The sequence below is a fragment of the Anabrus simplex genome, chromosome 8 (genome assembly GCF_040414725.1).
Source record: "Anabrus simplex isolate iqAnaSimp1 chromosome 8, ASM4041472v1, whole genome shotgun sequence".
Lineage (NCBI taxonomy): Eukaryota > Metazoa > Arthropoda > Insecta > Orthoptera > Tettigoniidae > Anabrus > Anabrus simplex.
Genome location: NC_090272.1, coordinates 150,577,720 through 150,594,849, shown reverse-complemented (window position 1 = coordinate 150,594,849; position 17,130 = coordinate 150,577,720).

Sequence of the window (17,130 nt, the reverse complement as noted above, 5' to 3'; positions counted from 1 at the left end):
AATACAGTCCCAGCATTTGTCTGGTGTGAGAATGGGAAACCACGAAAAACCATCTTCAGAACTGCCGACAGTGAGGCCGAACCCACTATCTCCCGAATCCAAGCTCACAGCTGTTCGACCCTAACCGTAGCATCATTCTGTAACACCGGATTTCTATCTCTTTCTTTCTGCGAATGCTGTTGTCTATGTTTCACTTCCATACAATGCTACGCGCTATGTCCACTATGCTCGTGGAATTCTTTCTTCTCTCTTCCAATTAAAACTGCAAGTTGTCGGCAAGACCCCTACACCCGATAGTTCTGGAATTAATGTCCCGTAGCATCCCCCCAAGGGATTCACAACATTTTGTTCGTGAAATGGAGCGTTGCCTACGTGATATACAAGGCCTGGAAGAACAGGTGATTTTCCGGCGGAATAGCGTGACCACTTAAGGTTTGTACTCTCACCAGTAGATGTCAGGATTATGTGCTGTTGTCAACGGCTATAAATCTACTACAGCCGTCACTTGGTGCGCGATTCACGCTACAACTGCGATGTAGGTATTTACAGTTTATTACTGGTTTTGTATCTTTTGGCGTGCTTCAGCTGTACGAATTATAGAAGCCTTATAGACGGATCCTGTTATCGTTCTTGCTTCATTAATTACAACTTAAACAATTTTTCATCTTATTCAATCTATAAGTTAGTTTCGACCTGCGTGGTTATTTTGTAGTTTATTCGCATAATTCATGGCGGTAACAGCTCTACCGTGGCTCTACACCTCTGCATTCGGGAAACTAAGAGGGGCTGTTCCCCACCGTCGACTGTTCTGAGAATGGTTTTCCGTGGTTTTCCATTCTCCTGCACTAAGATGAATGCCAGGAACGTTCCTTGTACAGGCCACGGCCGCACACACCTCGCCCTTCTCCAAATAACAACTCACCATACCACTTCTCCTGACCTGAGAGAGGGCGTCATCCACTAAGTGGACCGCCTCCCCCTTCAAGGAGGTAGTGAAAAATGTTAGTAGTAGTAGTAGCCGGCCCCGTGGTGTAGGGGTAGCGTGCCTGCCTCTTACCCGGAGGCCCCGGGTTCGATTCCCGGCCAGGTCAGGGATTTTTACCTGGACCTGAGGGCTGGTTCGAGGTCCAATCAGCCTACGTGATTAGAATTGAGGAGCTATCTGACGGTGAGATAGCGGCCCCGGTATAGAAAGCCAATAATAAAGCCGAGAGTATTCGTCGTGCTGACCACACGACACCTCGTAATCTGCAGGCCTTCGGGCTGAGCAGCGGTCGCTTGGTAGGATAAGGCCCTTCAAGGGCTGTAGTGCCATGGGGTTTTAGTAGTAGTAGTAGTAGTAGTAGTAGTTGTTGTTGTAGTAGCCGTAGTGCTGATTTATAGCCTTTTTCGTTTACTTATGTTGTAAAACAACTGGACTACCATTAGCTATTTATGGCAGCGATGTCACTGGGGTGATATTGTCAATAATGTGACCATTCTTGTAGAGCACAGTTATGTAGTGTACTGAACCCTTTAAGACCCTTCGAAGGATACCTACCTTCCTCACCTGTCAAAAATCGGAATAAGATCTTTCTCTTTGGTCGCTTACAGGTACTTCGTCACTTGCTTGGGTAATAGGCGAGTTTCAGTAATTTAAACATTAGTGTCTACAATGAATGAACACGATTTAAAAGTGTAGGTTTAGTGACCATTTGAAACGAAGTCTCATACTTGTGACATTTCACAACAGGTGATCAACGAACTCATGCCTGTCCATTAGAAACAAATGGATAATAATAACGATTATGAGAGAAGCTAGCTTTGGAGACCTTAACTCAATTAATTGCCTGAGGGGCATCCTTACTAGAAACCACCGTCTTAATTTAAAAATAAAATAAAGAAAATCTGGAAAACCCATAAGATCGGCTTCCATGTGAGACTGCATGTAGCCTACCACCATAATGATTCGTGATAATCCAGCTTCCGTAACACGAGCTCTGGACTCTCGGTATAATTAAGTCTGTCAAATCGGTATGTGCCACACATGTGACCTGTGCCATGGACCGATATCTAATTTTGTGATTTACGTTAAAGTCATTGTTGATGATGACCGCAAGAAGAATGATGCTATGATGGCAGATGGCCCTAATCTAAGTCACTGAAAATGATGACCTCATGACCATCCAATTTCCTAGGCTGAAGGCTGAACACAATTAAGTTAAAGTAGTTTATGACCAAGGTTTCCAAGTTAGTAAATCCCCCAGCACATCTGGTGCTCAACAAATCAATATAAAAATAACAACAACAACAAACGCTCACAACACTTGTGGCACTAAAGTCCCTTGCTTTCTGACATGTCCCCTTAATCGTTACGTTAATAAGTTGAATTTTCCCAGCAAATTAAACTAAGATTTCCAGAATACATTTTCAAGTTAGTCACTTGGTTTCACGCTAATTCTCAAAATACGGTTTCACTGAATTTAGTAAATTAATAAATGAAGTAATCTCATAATCCTGATTAAAAACATATTTATCTTTCCCGGACGAAGTGGTTTCTTTAAACTTCCTAACTGTTTCAATTAAATTTACGTTATCACTTGTACATGTTTACCAGAAACATTCCGTTAAAAGAAAATATGTAATATCTGTTTATTCTCATACCTTCCTTGTTTCGCAGCTGTAATACGAAAGATATGGTCATAGCGATGTCACTCAACAAGTTTACGTTATAACACTAATAATTTTTAAGACACTAGCTTGGATAAACCTAACTTTAAATCCTATAATCTACATAAATTTACACGAAACGCAAAATAAAACAACCCATGTTAAACTCTTATAACGTCTGCGGTTATCCCTTGAACTAATTCCGGTAACTCCTTCTGATATGATTTCATGCTGACGAGACTCAAGTGTCGTAATGCACCTCACCCAAACTCTAGGGTGGATGGACTACTGCACCACCATGTGCTACACAGGCAAGACCTCATACCACACGAACCTACACTTGTGTCGTGGAAACCAACAACACCACTTCATCCATCACGAATTCTATGGATTGACAAGCTATCGTGACATTCAAATAAAATAATCGCAAGACCTTGGACAATCCTCAAAAACACGAAGCAACATTACTATAGATTCTCCAATTTTTACACCCCTGAAAATGGTTATTTACAACATAACACAACATCGTATCATTTCCGACGTACCTATAATGAATCTGAAGTTCTCTACCAAACGATTCTCTTATTAAGTAATGAAATCTATTTCCAAACATTTCTTATAAATGACAAGATCTCAGTTACAATTTCTTTCTGACAAATGAGTTGGCTCGCTCGCCCAACAGGTGGTCTACCTGGTAGGAAGGCCCTTCTCGCGACCTCTAGAAATCAATCTCGCCTCGTTGACAACTCGCATGAAAGACAATATTTAACCAATACAGAATATGCGAAAAGATTTTTCACTTGAAATGTTCCTCGCCACCACGTCCTACGGTTTCACGTGGGATTCTAAGTATGGAATGACCCTATTCCCATACCATTAAAATACATAAATAAATCCCGACAACAAATATCACTTCAATACTATAGGATTTCAACTACCTAAGCCACATTTCCTCCCAACTCTGCAAGACTTGAACCTCTATCTACACGAAAATAATATAGAATATCTCTCTTGCGCGATCCACTATGCTGTTACATAAAACTATATGTGACAAACTAACCATCCCTCCTCGCATATATAAGCCTGACAACAAAATATTTCAAAACTGATACTCACAACTTGACTTACAAAATTTTACCGTTATTTTCTCCTCACCAATTCTACACATATTTTAGTAGACAATTGGAATAACACTTCCCTTCCACAAATCACACGCCAGTTTCACCTCGTACATTCCTTGACAAATTCTACAGCTCCGACCACATTACGACGCACGCTCCGCAACAGCTGGCGTTCCATCATTACTACACAATCGCTTTAAATGGTAAACCACGGATTACACTTATGGGAATTGGAATTTCACACTGAACAAAATCTTAACTTGGGCAAACAACAAATATAGGAATAAACGTACGGAAATGATCCCCAGCTCTACACATTACATTCGTTTTTACAACCATCAAATCTACTATTGTACAACATTCCACGCTCTAATTTTGCGGCTCTACCGATTATCCAAGAAACATAAAATGAACTTTCGTTGTATTCTTCTGACAATCCCACGAAATAAAAGGGTGACCAAAATGCGTCACAGGTACACAAATAAAATGGTGACATAATGAAATAAACAAATGCACTTTACAAAGGGTAGCTTACATAGCTGTAAGTCGTACGTGGCCTTGCATCGTTACAGGCCTATCAGCCTCTCTCAATTTCTTATCTAGCTATCCTAACAGGCAGTGGATTTACAAAACAATTTTTTCCTTTCATCAGGATTCCTATCCTGGACGTAATGTTTTATGGATTATTTTATATCATTCATCTGAAAATAATGACATATACAAAATATAAATGCCCTTCACACATTTCTTCCTTGCACGGACGGAACACGTTTGTCGAACCACTGATCCGCACACGCAATACTTTATAATACAACGATGATATTTGCTAATTCAGCTGCAAGGATTTCGGCATTAGAATGACCGTCTATTGCCTGAACCCGAAACTGAATGATGATTCCACATTTTGGAATACCTTTTAACTTATCTCCACTTCGAGATGATGTTACAGCCACCTTCGGCCAACCCTATCTTTTGCGATGTTTTTCTGAAATGCGAATTCACTGGAAACAATGGGGACTTGCAAATGGCGCGGCGTGGTTTTATAAATTTTTCTCCCACTCCCGTGCCACTTGCATTTACCACCAAAAGTTTGCTGACACAGTTTTACCTCACAGAAAATGCAATTAGGACTGATTCTGAAAAAACACATAATTGTTTAGTTCAGTAGCGGCGCTAATGATAAGCATTAAGGGTTTCTCTTAACAAATTTGAGTCTTTAAGTTAACTTATAAACTAGGCACTATAATTATTTTGGTTTATGTAACAGAGTTTAAACAAACAGAAGCGTCTTTCCCGTAATTTTCTTTCTTAGGGCACTTAGGGGCCTAAAGTATTTACCACTAACAACCAAATTGTTTCATTTATGACCTCCTGACGTTTACCACGGCGGTTTTGTCACCAATTCTTCTTAAAACGGAATTTCAACAAAAATAGTTCCACGCCAAATTAGTTTGTATCCCTGCATACTCTCCACGAGTGGGTGACGTAATTTCTGTTGCGAGAGAATGAGAATTATCCCATCTGTTCTCCACGTGCCGTCTCTGGTCAGAAATAAAAATGTAAGTGGAGCTCCTCATGATCTGGCGCGCTGGAATTAAATGGTGCCTCATGTAATGAATGTAGGACTCTGGCTCTTTATGACTCAAAGGCCATGGGTTGTGTACATTATTTAGTGCACAATATAGGCCTGTGAGTAAAGAGATAAAAATGGTGCATTGAAGTGTTCCAAGATTTACTTGAGGCACTGAAAAGAAATGAGAAAATGTGGTGATCCAACCTGTTTCCTATTTATTAGAGAAGTGGAAAATTTACGTTTAAAAGCAAGGTGAAAAACTAGGTTCTTTCTGGTCACCCACAAGAGCGTTGAAATTATGCAGAAATCATCTCCTGGAATCTGATTTTAGTGTTAACACCACAACGAAGAGGCTTCTTCCAGGTAAAATATCATCCGTGTTTAGTGGTTGCACCACTCATAAACAAAAGTGTGCCAAACGCGTAAGTGATCTACCCACAGATTAATATCATATAAAATTAGAAAGATTTCAAGCAATGACAGCATCACCTACGAAAAAACTCATCTATCTTCTATGAAAGAAGTAGCAATTCAAGTATCTACCCCACCTCCAAAAGCATCCTGAACAGTTAAATACATACAATAGAAACATGGGCGCCCGCAAGGGGTGCAAGGGGGGCGCTTGCCCCCCTCCCCCATGGAATTATAAAAATGTTGATGTTCAGTTGCTTAATACCATACTCGATTATTTCATAAACTGAACTTACTGACAGTCATCTAGCATATGTTATAATCGGAAATTTCTGTAAACAATTTAATGTTGCTGACGTTATATTAGTTTTTATATTCAAGAAAATTGTCAACGTGCCCCCCCCCCCCGAAGAGATCCTGTGGGCGCCCATGAATAGAAACATAAGGAACTCTGTATTGTCGAGGAAATTAATTTGTAAGCTAAGACAGAAACTGAAAGAATTGAAGTCTGAGAAAAATGTCCGCTTAATTAGTCTTTGGGCATTAACTTCTTCAATTTCTACACCTTCCGTTTGTAATAGACGAGAATTATAATGAATGCAGTTTATCTTGGTTCATGGTTTCAGTTCGTGCCAGCGATCTAGTGGAACAAGGTGGATTTTGAGGTGTCATGTGCTTGTATTGAACGCGACGTTCATATTGAGGGGCCGGCAGCAGGAAGAGGTGGTGGAGATGGCTGGGGTTTTTGGCGTGTGAGGACATGATAGCAGCGTGATAGGCGATTGCTGCGACTTCAGCTTATGACTGAACAGGGTAGTTAGTGATGGTAGTTGTGGTGGTTACGATGGCAGTGGTAGTGGTGGCGATGTCAGGTATGTATTGTACCCTCGTGGAACTGCAAGATGGTGGTAAGCTCTTCTTATCCCGGCGAAGCTCAATCATCATCATCATCATCATCATCATCATCATCATCATCATCATCATCATCATCATCAGCAGCAGCAGCAGCCAATTCTATCATTACGTGATGTGGCCTCTTTAAGTCGTGAATTCAGATAAGTCTTTAGCAAAACTCTCCAGGTGGAACGGTCTCGAGCAGTTCTCTGCCAGGTAGCACCAGCTATTATCTTGATGTCTTTGTCCCATCTGTCTGGCGGTCTTCCTCTAGGCCTTTGATGATCTCTTGGACTCCATTCTAACACTAGCTTCGTCCATCTGTCATCTTCCCTTCGAGAAATATGTCCAGTCCATTGCCATTTTAAGGTGGCTATTCTCTCAAGAATGTCATTAACATTAGTGACTAATCTGATGCCATCTGCTCTCATCTTATCTTTCCTTGTTAGACCCAGCATTGACCTTTCCATCCTTCTCTGCGCTGTCCTAAGTTTCCCTTTCGTAAATTCGTTCAGTGCCCAGGTATGCCAGCCATAAGTCAGCACAGGTTGAATGCACTGATCATAAATTATTGTCTTCAGATTTACTGGCATATTTGATCTGAAGACCATACTCACCAATAATTCTTTTCCCATGGGTCATGATCAGTCCACTGCCACATCTTCACAGGAGAGTAAGGGTTCCTAACTTATCCCAAACGACTTGAAATAATAGATTGATATTTATTTTCAATTCTATTACATTTATTGAAAAATGAGCCAAAAAGCAAGTGATAAAAAACATAAAATCATTGAATAATGAGTTACAATAATCTTACACTTTACAATGTACAAAGTACTGAACCTGGGAGTCATTCACTTAACATCCCTCATTTAATAAAGGTTGACGGCTTTAAAATACCATGGCTCAGATTTCATACGAATCTTTTAATAAACTTCCCTTCATGGGAAGTGCAACTTCAGTTAGCTTTATTCAGCAAGAAAGATGAAATAAACATGGTTTTCCTATGAATCCTTTGTGAGTAATTACAACAGAAATAATTATTTTCTTAATAACAATCAACTGAACGGGGTGTAATATTTATAGTTCTTTCTTCTTAATCTGCTTACCCTCCAGGGTTGGCTTTTCCCTCGGACTCAGCGAGGGATCCCACTTCTACCGCCTCAAAGGCAGTGTCCTGGAGCTTCAGACTCCGGGTCGGGGGATACAACTGGGGAGGATGACCAGTACCTCGCCCAGGCGGCCTCACCTGCTATGCTGAACAGGGGCCTTGCGGGGGGATGGGAAGATTGGAAGGGATAGACAAGGAAGAGGGAAGGAAGCGGCCGTGGCCTTAAGATAGGTGCCATCCCGGCATTTGCCTGGAGGAGAAGTGAGAAACCACGGAAAACCACTTCCAGGATGGCTGAGGTGGGAATCGAACCCACCTCTACTCAGTTGACCTCCCGAGGCTGAGTGGACCCCGTTCCAGCCCTCGCACCACTTTTCAAATTTCGTGGCAGAGCCGGGAATCGAACCCGTACCTCCGGGGGTGGCAGCTAATCACACTAACCACTACACCACAGAGGCGGACAATATTTATAGTTAACTTCTCAAATGAGAAGAACTCTTTATTCATGACTAATAAACAAAATTACCGAGCTCGATAGCTGCAGTCGCTTAAGTGCGGCCAGTATCCAGTAATAGGGAGATAGTGGGTTCGAGTCCCACTGTCGACAGCCTTGAAGATGGTTTTCCGTGGTTTCCCATTTTCACACCAGGCAAATGCCGGGGCTGTACCATAATTAAGGTCACGGCCGCTTCCTTCCAACTCCTAGGCCTTTCCTATCCCATCGTCGCCATAAGACCTATCTGTGTCAGTGCGACGTAAAGCAAATAGCAAAAAAAAAAAAAAAAAAAAAAAAAAAAAAAATTGACTATTTAAATTAAGACCTTCATTTGACCTCTTTCATTATCAAAAAACTAAAATATTGAGCTATTAAGCTTAACCTGTTCAGTTATGGATAGTTTTCAAGATTGTAAATATTCTGAAAATGTTTGCTAATAATGAAAACAAAAGTTTGATGCCTGTTGACCATTGGACAAGGTTAATAATCTCAACTGGCTGTCATTTTCCCGAACTTGTTAGTGTAAAAGTCAAAGCTAATAAGTTTTACTCATAGATTCTTAAATCCCTCTAATATATGCATTTTAACGCTGCACAACAAACTAACACTTCAGTACAAAATATAAATTATCAACACAATGAGATGGACAGAGCCGTTTCGACAATAACTCATTAGAACTCTTGATGAAATCTGGAGTAAAACACACACAAATGTTTTACCGGATGCTATACCAAGCATGTGAAAGTGGGTCGATCAAGATTCCACGTTTTTTTAACTCCTAAGTGGGCTTCAAATTATTATTATTATTATTATTATTATTATTATTATTATTATTATTATTATTATTATTATTATTAATCCTATTCAAAACCTTAATTGGGGTTCAAATGACCTCCTTGACTTAATATTAACATGCACAAGCTGTGATATTGCTTTAATGTGACTACTTTCACAAAGGTGATTATTAAATAAAAATACTAAAACAATAATAAATTTTAAGCCAACTTGGATGCCATGAAGTTACTCCTACCTCTACCTCTCACGAATCAAAATTCTACTTACATTGACTATACAACCGCTTAGAACATATCAAGATGACTCCCACATTGATATCACACTATCCATCTGACTATGCCGGGTGGTCCCTAAAAACTTCTTAAAAAATGGGGTGGAAACGGCTCTACAGTGGCTCTACGCCTCTGCATTCGGGAGACGGGACAGGGCTAGACCTCACGGCTGGTCCCAACCGTCGGCTGTCCTGAGAATGTGTTTCCGTGGTTTTTCCATTCTCCTGCACTAAGGCGAATGCCGGGACAGTTCCTAGTATAGGCTACGTCCGACAACCCCCTCACCTTCTCCGGCCATCTCCTTCACCATAACAAATATCCCGGCCTGAGAGACGGCGTCACCGTCTAGGAGGCCCGCCTCCTCCTTCAGGGGAGAAATGAAAACATTTTAGTAGTAGTAGGGTACCTGTGAAAGCCACCGTGGCTGAGGCGGCAGCGCGCCGGCCACTCACCGCTGGGTTCCGTGGTTCAAATCGTGGTCAATCCATGTGAGATTTGTGCTGGACAAAGCGGAGAGGGGACAGGTTTTTCTCCGGGTACTCCGGTTTTCCCTGTCATATTTCATTCCAACACTCTCCAATATCATTTCATTTCATCTATCAGTCATTAATCATTGCCCCAGAGGAGTGCGACAGGCTTCGCCAGCCGGCACAATTCCTGCCCTCGTCGCAGGATGGGGGCTTCATTCATTCCATCCCTGACCCGGTCACGATTGAACAGCAGGTTGTAGGTTTTCATTTTCATATGGTATCTGTGAATGAATAATTGGACTTGCCCCAGTATATTCATGAAATAGGAGGATTATCACGTCTTATCGTACCCGTACGATGGTTCATAACTCAAAATACACCCTTATTTACATAAATATCCTTCTATCAAATATCTCCCACATTGCGCATGGCATGGATACTAATTCTCAACTGAAATTAGCTCTGCGATTTCCTCTGCATTAAAAATGATCCCATTATATTAACTCTTATTAACTCACTTTAACTCACTGAGGTTATTGAGCATTAACGAGAGTTTTAAAAATTGGCCATAAAATATTACCGTAGTCCGACTCGTTGGCTGAATGGTCAGCGTACTGGCCTTCGGTTCAGAGGGTCCCGGGTTCGATTCCCGGCCGGGTCGGGGATTTTGACCTTTATTGGTTAATTCCAATGGCCCGGGGGCTGGGTGTTTGTTTTGTCCCCAACATCCCTGCAACTCGCACACCACACATAACACTACCCTCCACCACAATAACACGCAGTTACCTACACATGGCAGATGCCGCCCACCCTCATCGGAGGGTCTGCCTTACAAGGGCTGCACCCGGCTAGAAATAGTCACACGAAATTATTATTATTACTACCGTGGGCATAACTATCACCCACATTCACGTCTGACAGGAAAATCAATAACTCACTGGAATTTCTCTACAGTACACAAAATTGTATGTCCCTAATATATGAATCAGATACTAGCTTCAATTCTTTGCCCGATCCCGTCCTTGTATGGACTACCATCATTACTCCACTTGTACAAATGCATTTAATTCAAATACTATTGCAGGATTTAATTCTACTGCAAAAAACATATCGTCTGTTAATATTTATCTCGTCGACGTTCCCTATAGCCAGATTCATAAACAACTTTGCAACCTCTTGTAGAATTTAACTCAGTAAAAGGGAACCAGTTAGTATTACTCTGAAACACTTTAATAACACATCTCACTTTATTCTTACATAGGGGTTATTATTATTGTACCGGGCGGTACACCTCCACGCCGCGAATTTAAATATTGCGCCAGTTGAAAACCTCTCTACAGGAGAAAGCCTGAACTTTAACAAACTGTATTAACTCAACGGTTTCTCGGTAACCTTGAAGTGTTCTGAACTGTGTCTATTTTGATTTGTGTTTGTTTGCTCCGTATCAAGAAGTTTGAACATTCTCTAACAGATTTCGCTACCCAAAACTATGGTAACACACTCTGGTGCAATGGAATGAACTTTCTTGAAGAAATATTGTATTCCTAAGTTTTACTTTTACTAAATTTTGTTCTGTGGTTTGTGGGTTGGCAATATAAATCCTTTCCTTCCGCCAGTTTTGAAATTAGCCAATCATAAATTTCTATAATTAATTTCCCACCAATAAGGTGTTTCTTCATCGTCTTGTATATTAGTTTTTGCTGGTAGCTAATAAAAGTTTGTGGGCGGGTTATCATCATTCATGAAAGGTCTCGAATGTTCCACGAGGGTATATAAACTGCTGATTTTCTTGTCTCGGTGCCACTTCAGTAACATCTTTCTCAGTGTGTGAATATATAGCAGGGGGCGGGAAGCGCCTCTTTCTTCAAGCAGCAGTTCATCTACAAGGTAATGGCGTGTTAACATCTTCATTTCGTGCTAGCTCAGCAGTCTTCTCTCGGGGAGGGTTCGAAACCTTTAATATGTAACCAATTCCTCTAAAATGTAAATTAACTTTTCTGTGTAGGTAAAAACTTTATATCTCTTTTACTGTAAAGCGGGGATAGAGAGTGCTTCACCCTCTCGAACTCCCCTTCATTTTGAAATTGAGGTGACTACGTTTTCAAAACCGTTTCTTCTCTTCCTTATGCATTAAAGTTTTCGCATACGTGTCACCTCCCTAGCTTGGGATTAGCCCCTGTATATCGACCTAGAGCCACTTAGGTTTTAAAAGGTGTATTAGGAGTGCAAACTACGCCTCCAGTCAATTTGGTATTTTGGGCCATGTAATTAACCTGTTTCTTTCCTGAGTAGGCCCAGTAGGTTGGGTACATGATACCCCTGTGTAAATTTGTAAGTTGTGCCTGCAGGCAAGCGATTGTAAAAGTCGAGGATGCCTTAAATAGGCGTGAGTAACTGGGAGCCGGTTCACTCGTTTCAAATTAGGTTTTGAGTGCCTCTTGAAGGCCGGAATGTATTTGGTGAGAGCAAGTGCTCTTTGATTTCAGGGGAATTCTGCCCCAGGCGGTCTGGTTGAATATTGGTAAAGTGGAGCTTGGAGCTCATTAATTATTCACCCGGGGCTTGAACCCCAGCAAATGTCATTTATTAACTTGTTTTCCGGCTACTTGGTACCTGTTTCTCTGTTGTTGTTATTTGTTGATTTTGAAAAGAAAATATAACCTTTTTTTTAAGTTTTAAATTAACTTTAATTTCGTAGTTGAGACCTATTCCCACCCGCACCTTCTTTCACCTCTAACTACCACGGATAAATCCGTAACAATTATTATTATTATTATTATTATTATTATTATTATTATTATTATTATTATTATTATTATTATTATTATTATTATTATTATTATTATTTTAATCTTGTATTAATCTCAAGTTACCAGCATGAGGCAAATCTAACACAAAGCAGTCAGATGGACATCTCTGGTTGACAAAACAAATCCTAACCACTGAATTTACTTAACTCTCTTTTGACGGTTCACAGACTGACGAAAACCGGCCACTAAACCATAAAATTATTACATGCATTGTATGACAGATAGCTTTACCATATTCGAAAGAAATACCTTATTCAACGGTTATTCACTCAGTGTCAGCGAAGAATCATGTCGATGACATCAGTACCCACTAAGGATGATTAGCCAGACATAGGAATGGATAATGTGCTCCTGGGTTCTCCTCTTGGCATCGTTAACAACATCGTAACTTTATTAACACTTGATAATTCAAAAAGTTTTTTTTTTTTTTTTTTGCTAGTGGCTTTACGTCGCACCGACGCAGATAGGGTGGCGATGGGATAAGAAAGGCCTAGGAGTGGGAAGGAAGTGGCCGTGGTCTTAATTAAGGTAAAGCCCCAGCCAGCATTTGCCTGGTTTGAAAATGGGAAACCACGGAAAACCATCTTCAGGGCTGCCGACAGTGGCATTCGGACCCACTATCTCCCGGATTCAAGCTCACAGCCGCGCGCCCCTAACCGCACGGCCAACTCGCCCGGTCATTCAAAAAGAATGGTGGAACTGTACAAATACAAATACAGTTATTCCTATATAATTGTTATACTTAACACTGTTATTCCTATACATCTGGTCAACACACGACTAGTTCCCCTTTGAAATATTTTTTTTCAAAACATTCAACATGATGCCGCTCCTCGCCATGACGCCACCACGACCATACTGGTGCTGTTCCACGATGTTCCTGTGGTTGTATCGGCTACCCGGTTCTATCCAGATTAATGTGCGACGGGAATCGTTCTGCAAACTGAAGCGGGATTCATCTGTGAAGAGCACATGCCTTCATTCATTCATGGTCCAGTTTCGATGTTGACGGCCCCACAGTAAACGGGCCCGTCTCTGTGCTGGAGTGAGCGGGACGCACACCGCTGGACGTCGGGCAAACAGCCCTGCTGTTCTGAGCCTCTGGTACACTGTTTGCCGGGAAACGGCAACCCCTGAGACGGCTGCAACTGCAACTGTCTTGCAGGTGTACTCCGATTTCGTCGGGCGGTTAAGGCCAGATATCGGTCCTGCTCTGGGGTGCTTACCCTTGGTCGACCTGGTACTGGCCTAAGACTAACATCTCCTGTGTCTCAAAATCGTCTCCAAAGCCTGAAAATGACACTTGTGTTACATTCAAGGATACGGCGACTTCAGTCTGTGTCTGGCCTGCTTCCAGACGGCCGAGTATTCTACCCTGCAAAACGGGGTCCAAATGGCGTCGTTGTGCCATTATGTTGTCACATCCACCACGAGGCGACACTCCGCACACTATAACAGGGCAAACACGACTGAGGGAATATGGGGCTCAGGCACTGGCTGTGTTTACCTTGCGGTTACGCCGTTAGTCAAAGCAGGGAATACTCCTTTCCTATACAGAGCGAACACGTAAGGTTGGTAGGTGATATGTCGTGCAATTTGCGGTCTATTTCCTGTTTCCCTGCTTACTCGTAACTTATGCTTAACTTTTGGACACTAGTGTACATACCACATCCTGCAAAAGAAATGAAACCATTTACCGTATAATGTAAAAATATTTCACAGTATTTTCGCAGGATATGTTAGAAAAAGCAGGATATTTATACAAATTTCGAGCCTCTTCGTGGACCACAGGATAGGGTGTTGAAAAAGGAGTATCCTGCCAAATGCAGGGCATCTGGTCACCCTACCTACTTACCCTTGTAACAACAATAACCACCAGCAAAGAGGAGCACAGGAGTGTGGAATTTGGAACGCTGACGTCTTTGGAAGAAATTTTGAAAATAAGAACCGTTATGCCTGTTTAACTCACCAGGTCTTGGAGTTTTATTATAGCACGGATCCCAGAATATACCGGTCCGGCCACGCGGTGTAGGGGACAACGCGTCCGTCTCTCACCCGGCGGCCCCGGGTTCGATTCCCGGCCGGGCCAGGGGTTTTTAATTGTAATGATTAATTCCCCTGGCGTGGCGAATGGGTGTTTGTGTCGTCCTTAACATTATTCCTTTCCTCACATTCAATACATTACACATCCACCATTACATAATACACGCAGTTTCCTCACATATGGTGCCAGTAGGGGCAAAAGAACTACATAGGTCGACGCCCGGAACAAATAACTTTTAAAAAATTTCCAGAATATACAAAATTCCTGAGGGAATGGTATCTAGTGCATTATATTAAAATGGGCTGACACAGAAGAAGAGTTCCATAGTGAACACATCATTTTTCTGTGACGAGAAATAAGGGGAAGGTTCGTTTAAAGAATGAACACACTCTGTTGAAGATGCTTGCCCCATGCTAGCGTGAGTAGAAAGTTGTCTGTGGGCGTTGCAGCAAAAAGGAAGATGCATCAGGAAGTATTATGGAGTGTAGTTCCGGCCTGTGCTCATTTACCACATAAATTGTAACTGTTCTTACTGGCAGGGTGGAGTGTCTCAGCACTCCCACGTAACTCCAATGGAGAGTTCGAAGGCAGCCTACTCAGGAACTAAACCCTAAAACCAAGTTGAAGTGAAGTATAGTGTGTATGTATGTTGCTAGCGGTTTAAGAACACACAAACACATCGAAGATTTTTCGCCAACGTAAGGATGGGAAAGGGATAGGATTGGGATGGTTGTGATCATGGCCTTAATTAAGGCACACCTCTTACGTTTGCTCGATGTAAACATGGGAAACCACGGAAAACCATCTTCGTGGCTGTCGACGGTGGGATTTGAACCCACCATCTCCAGAATGCAAGCTCACGCGACGCAAACCGCACGGCCAACTTACTCGGTAGCTCGTGTTCATCATCATCATCATCATCATCTGTTTACCCTCCAGGTTCGGCTTTTCCCTCGGACTCAGCGAGGGATCACACCTCTACCGCCTCAAGGGCAGTGTCCTGGAGCTTCAGACTCTTGGTCGGGGGATACAACTGGGAAGTATGACCAGTACCTCGCCCAGGCGGCCTCACCTGCTATGGTGAACAGGGGCCTTGTAGGGGGATGGGAAGTTTGGAAGGGATAGGCAAGGATGAGGGAAGGAAGCGGCCGTGGCCTTAAGTTAGGTACCATCCCGGCAATTGCCTGGAGGAGAAGTGGGAAACCACGGAAAACCACTTCCAGGATGGCTGAGGTGGGAATCGAACCCACCTCTACTCAGTTGACCTCCCGAGGCTGAGTGGACCCCGTTCCAGCCCTCGTACCACTTTCCAAATTTCGTGGCAGAGCCGGGAATCGAACCCGGGCCTCCGGGGGTGGCAGCTAATCACACTAACCACTACACCACAGAGGCGGGGTAGCTCGTGTTAACACACGTAAACGAGAAATTACTCTCCCTGTGATGGACTAGCCAGATTTTAACTAGGTGACAACGTCCTAACTAGCACCAAGGCAAAAGAACGTGTCGGCTTTCCTTAAGGATGGGGACAATGGAATTTATCTATAATAATCCCTGCCTGTAGTAAGAGACGATGAAAAGGGGGACATCCTCTGGAGCTTCTAAGTTGGCAACGTGGGTTGGCGATCATGGGTTGCCGGGCTGAGTGGCTCAGACGGTTGAGGCGCTGGTCTTCTGACCCCAACTTGGCAGGTTCGATCCTGGCCCAGTCCGGTGGTATTTGAATGTGCTCAAATACGCGAGCCTCATGTCCGTAGATTTACTGGCACGCAAAAGAACTCCTGCGGGAGAACATTCCGACACCTCGACGTCTCCGAAATCGGTCTAAAGTATGTAGTTAGTGGGACGTAAAAACAATAACATTATTATTATTATTATTATTATTATTATTATTATTATTATTATTATTATTATTATTTGCGATCACGGGGTCCCTAGTTGAGTCTGGTATTACTGTACCAGCCTCCTCACTGGGGGTAGTAGAATTCATCCACCGCATCCCGTGCATGTGGTAGGAGACGACTCTTGGCTTAGAAACGTGGGTTAGTGACCATGGGGCTCCTAACTGAGGCTAGCATTGTTTCCACTTACTTGTGATACACCAACAGCAGAGATTAGAAGTAATATCGTTTCTGCTCCTTCTGAAGCTACCAAGCAGCTGACATCACAGGATGCACTGTTAACGAGGAGAAATACGGCTGTGCAAAGAAGAAAGTCCTTTCCCGCCCTGCCAAAATCCTTTCAAAAAATGCATCAGTCTCTGCAGAATATTGAAACTGAAAGCAACAGAGGAGAACAAATGCTGATGATGAATAATTACGTATGTTTAGGGACGTGCGGAGAACCCACGGATTCAGGGGTCCCACAAATCCATTCTGTAGTACAGTAGGCTATCCCTAAATACGTCATTTCTTTTATATTTGAAATTAATCCAGCGAACGTATTCTGTGTCAAATTAAACTTTATTTGGCGCTATTTGAAATTCCT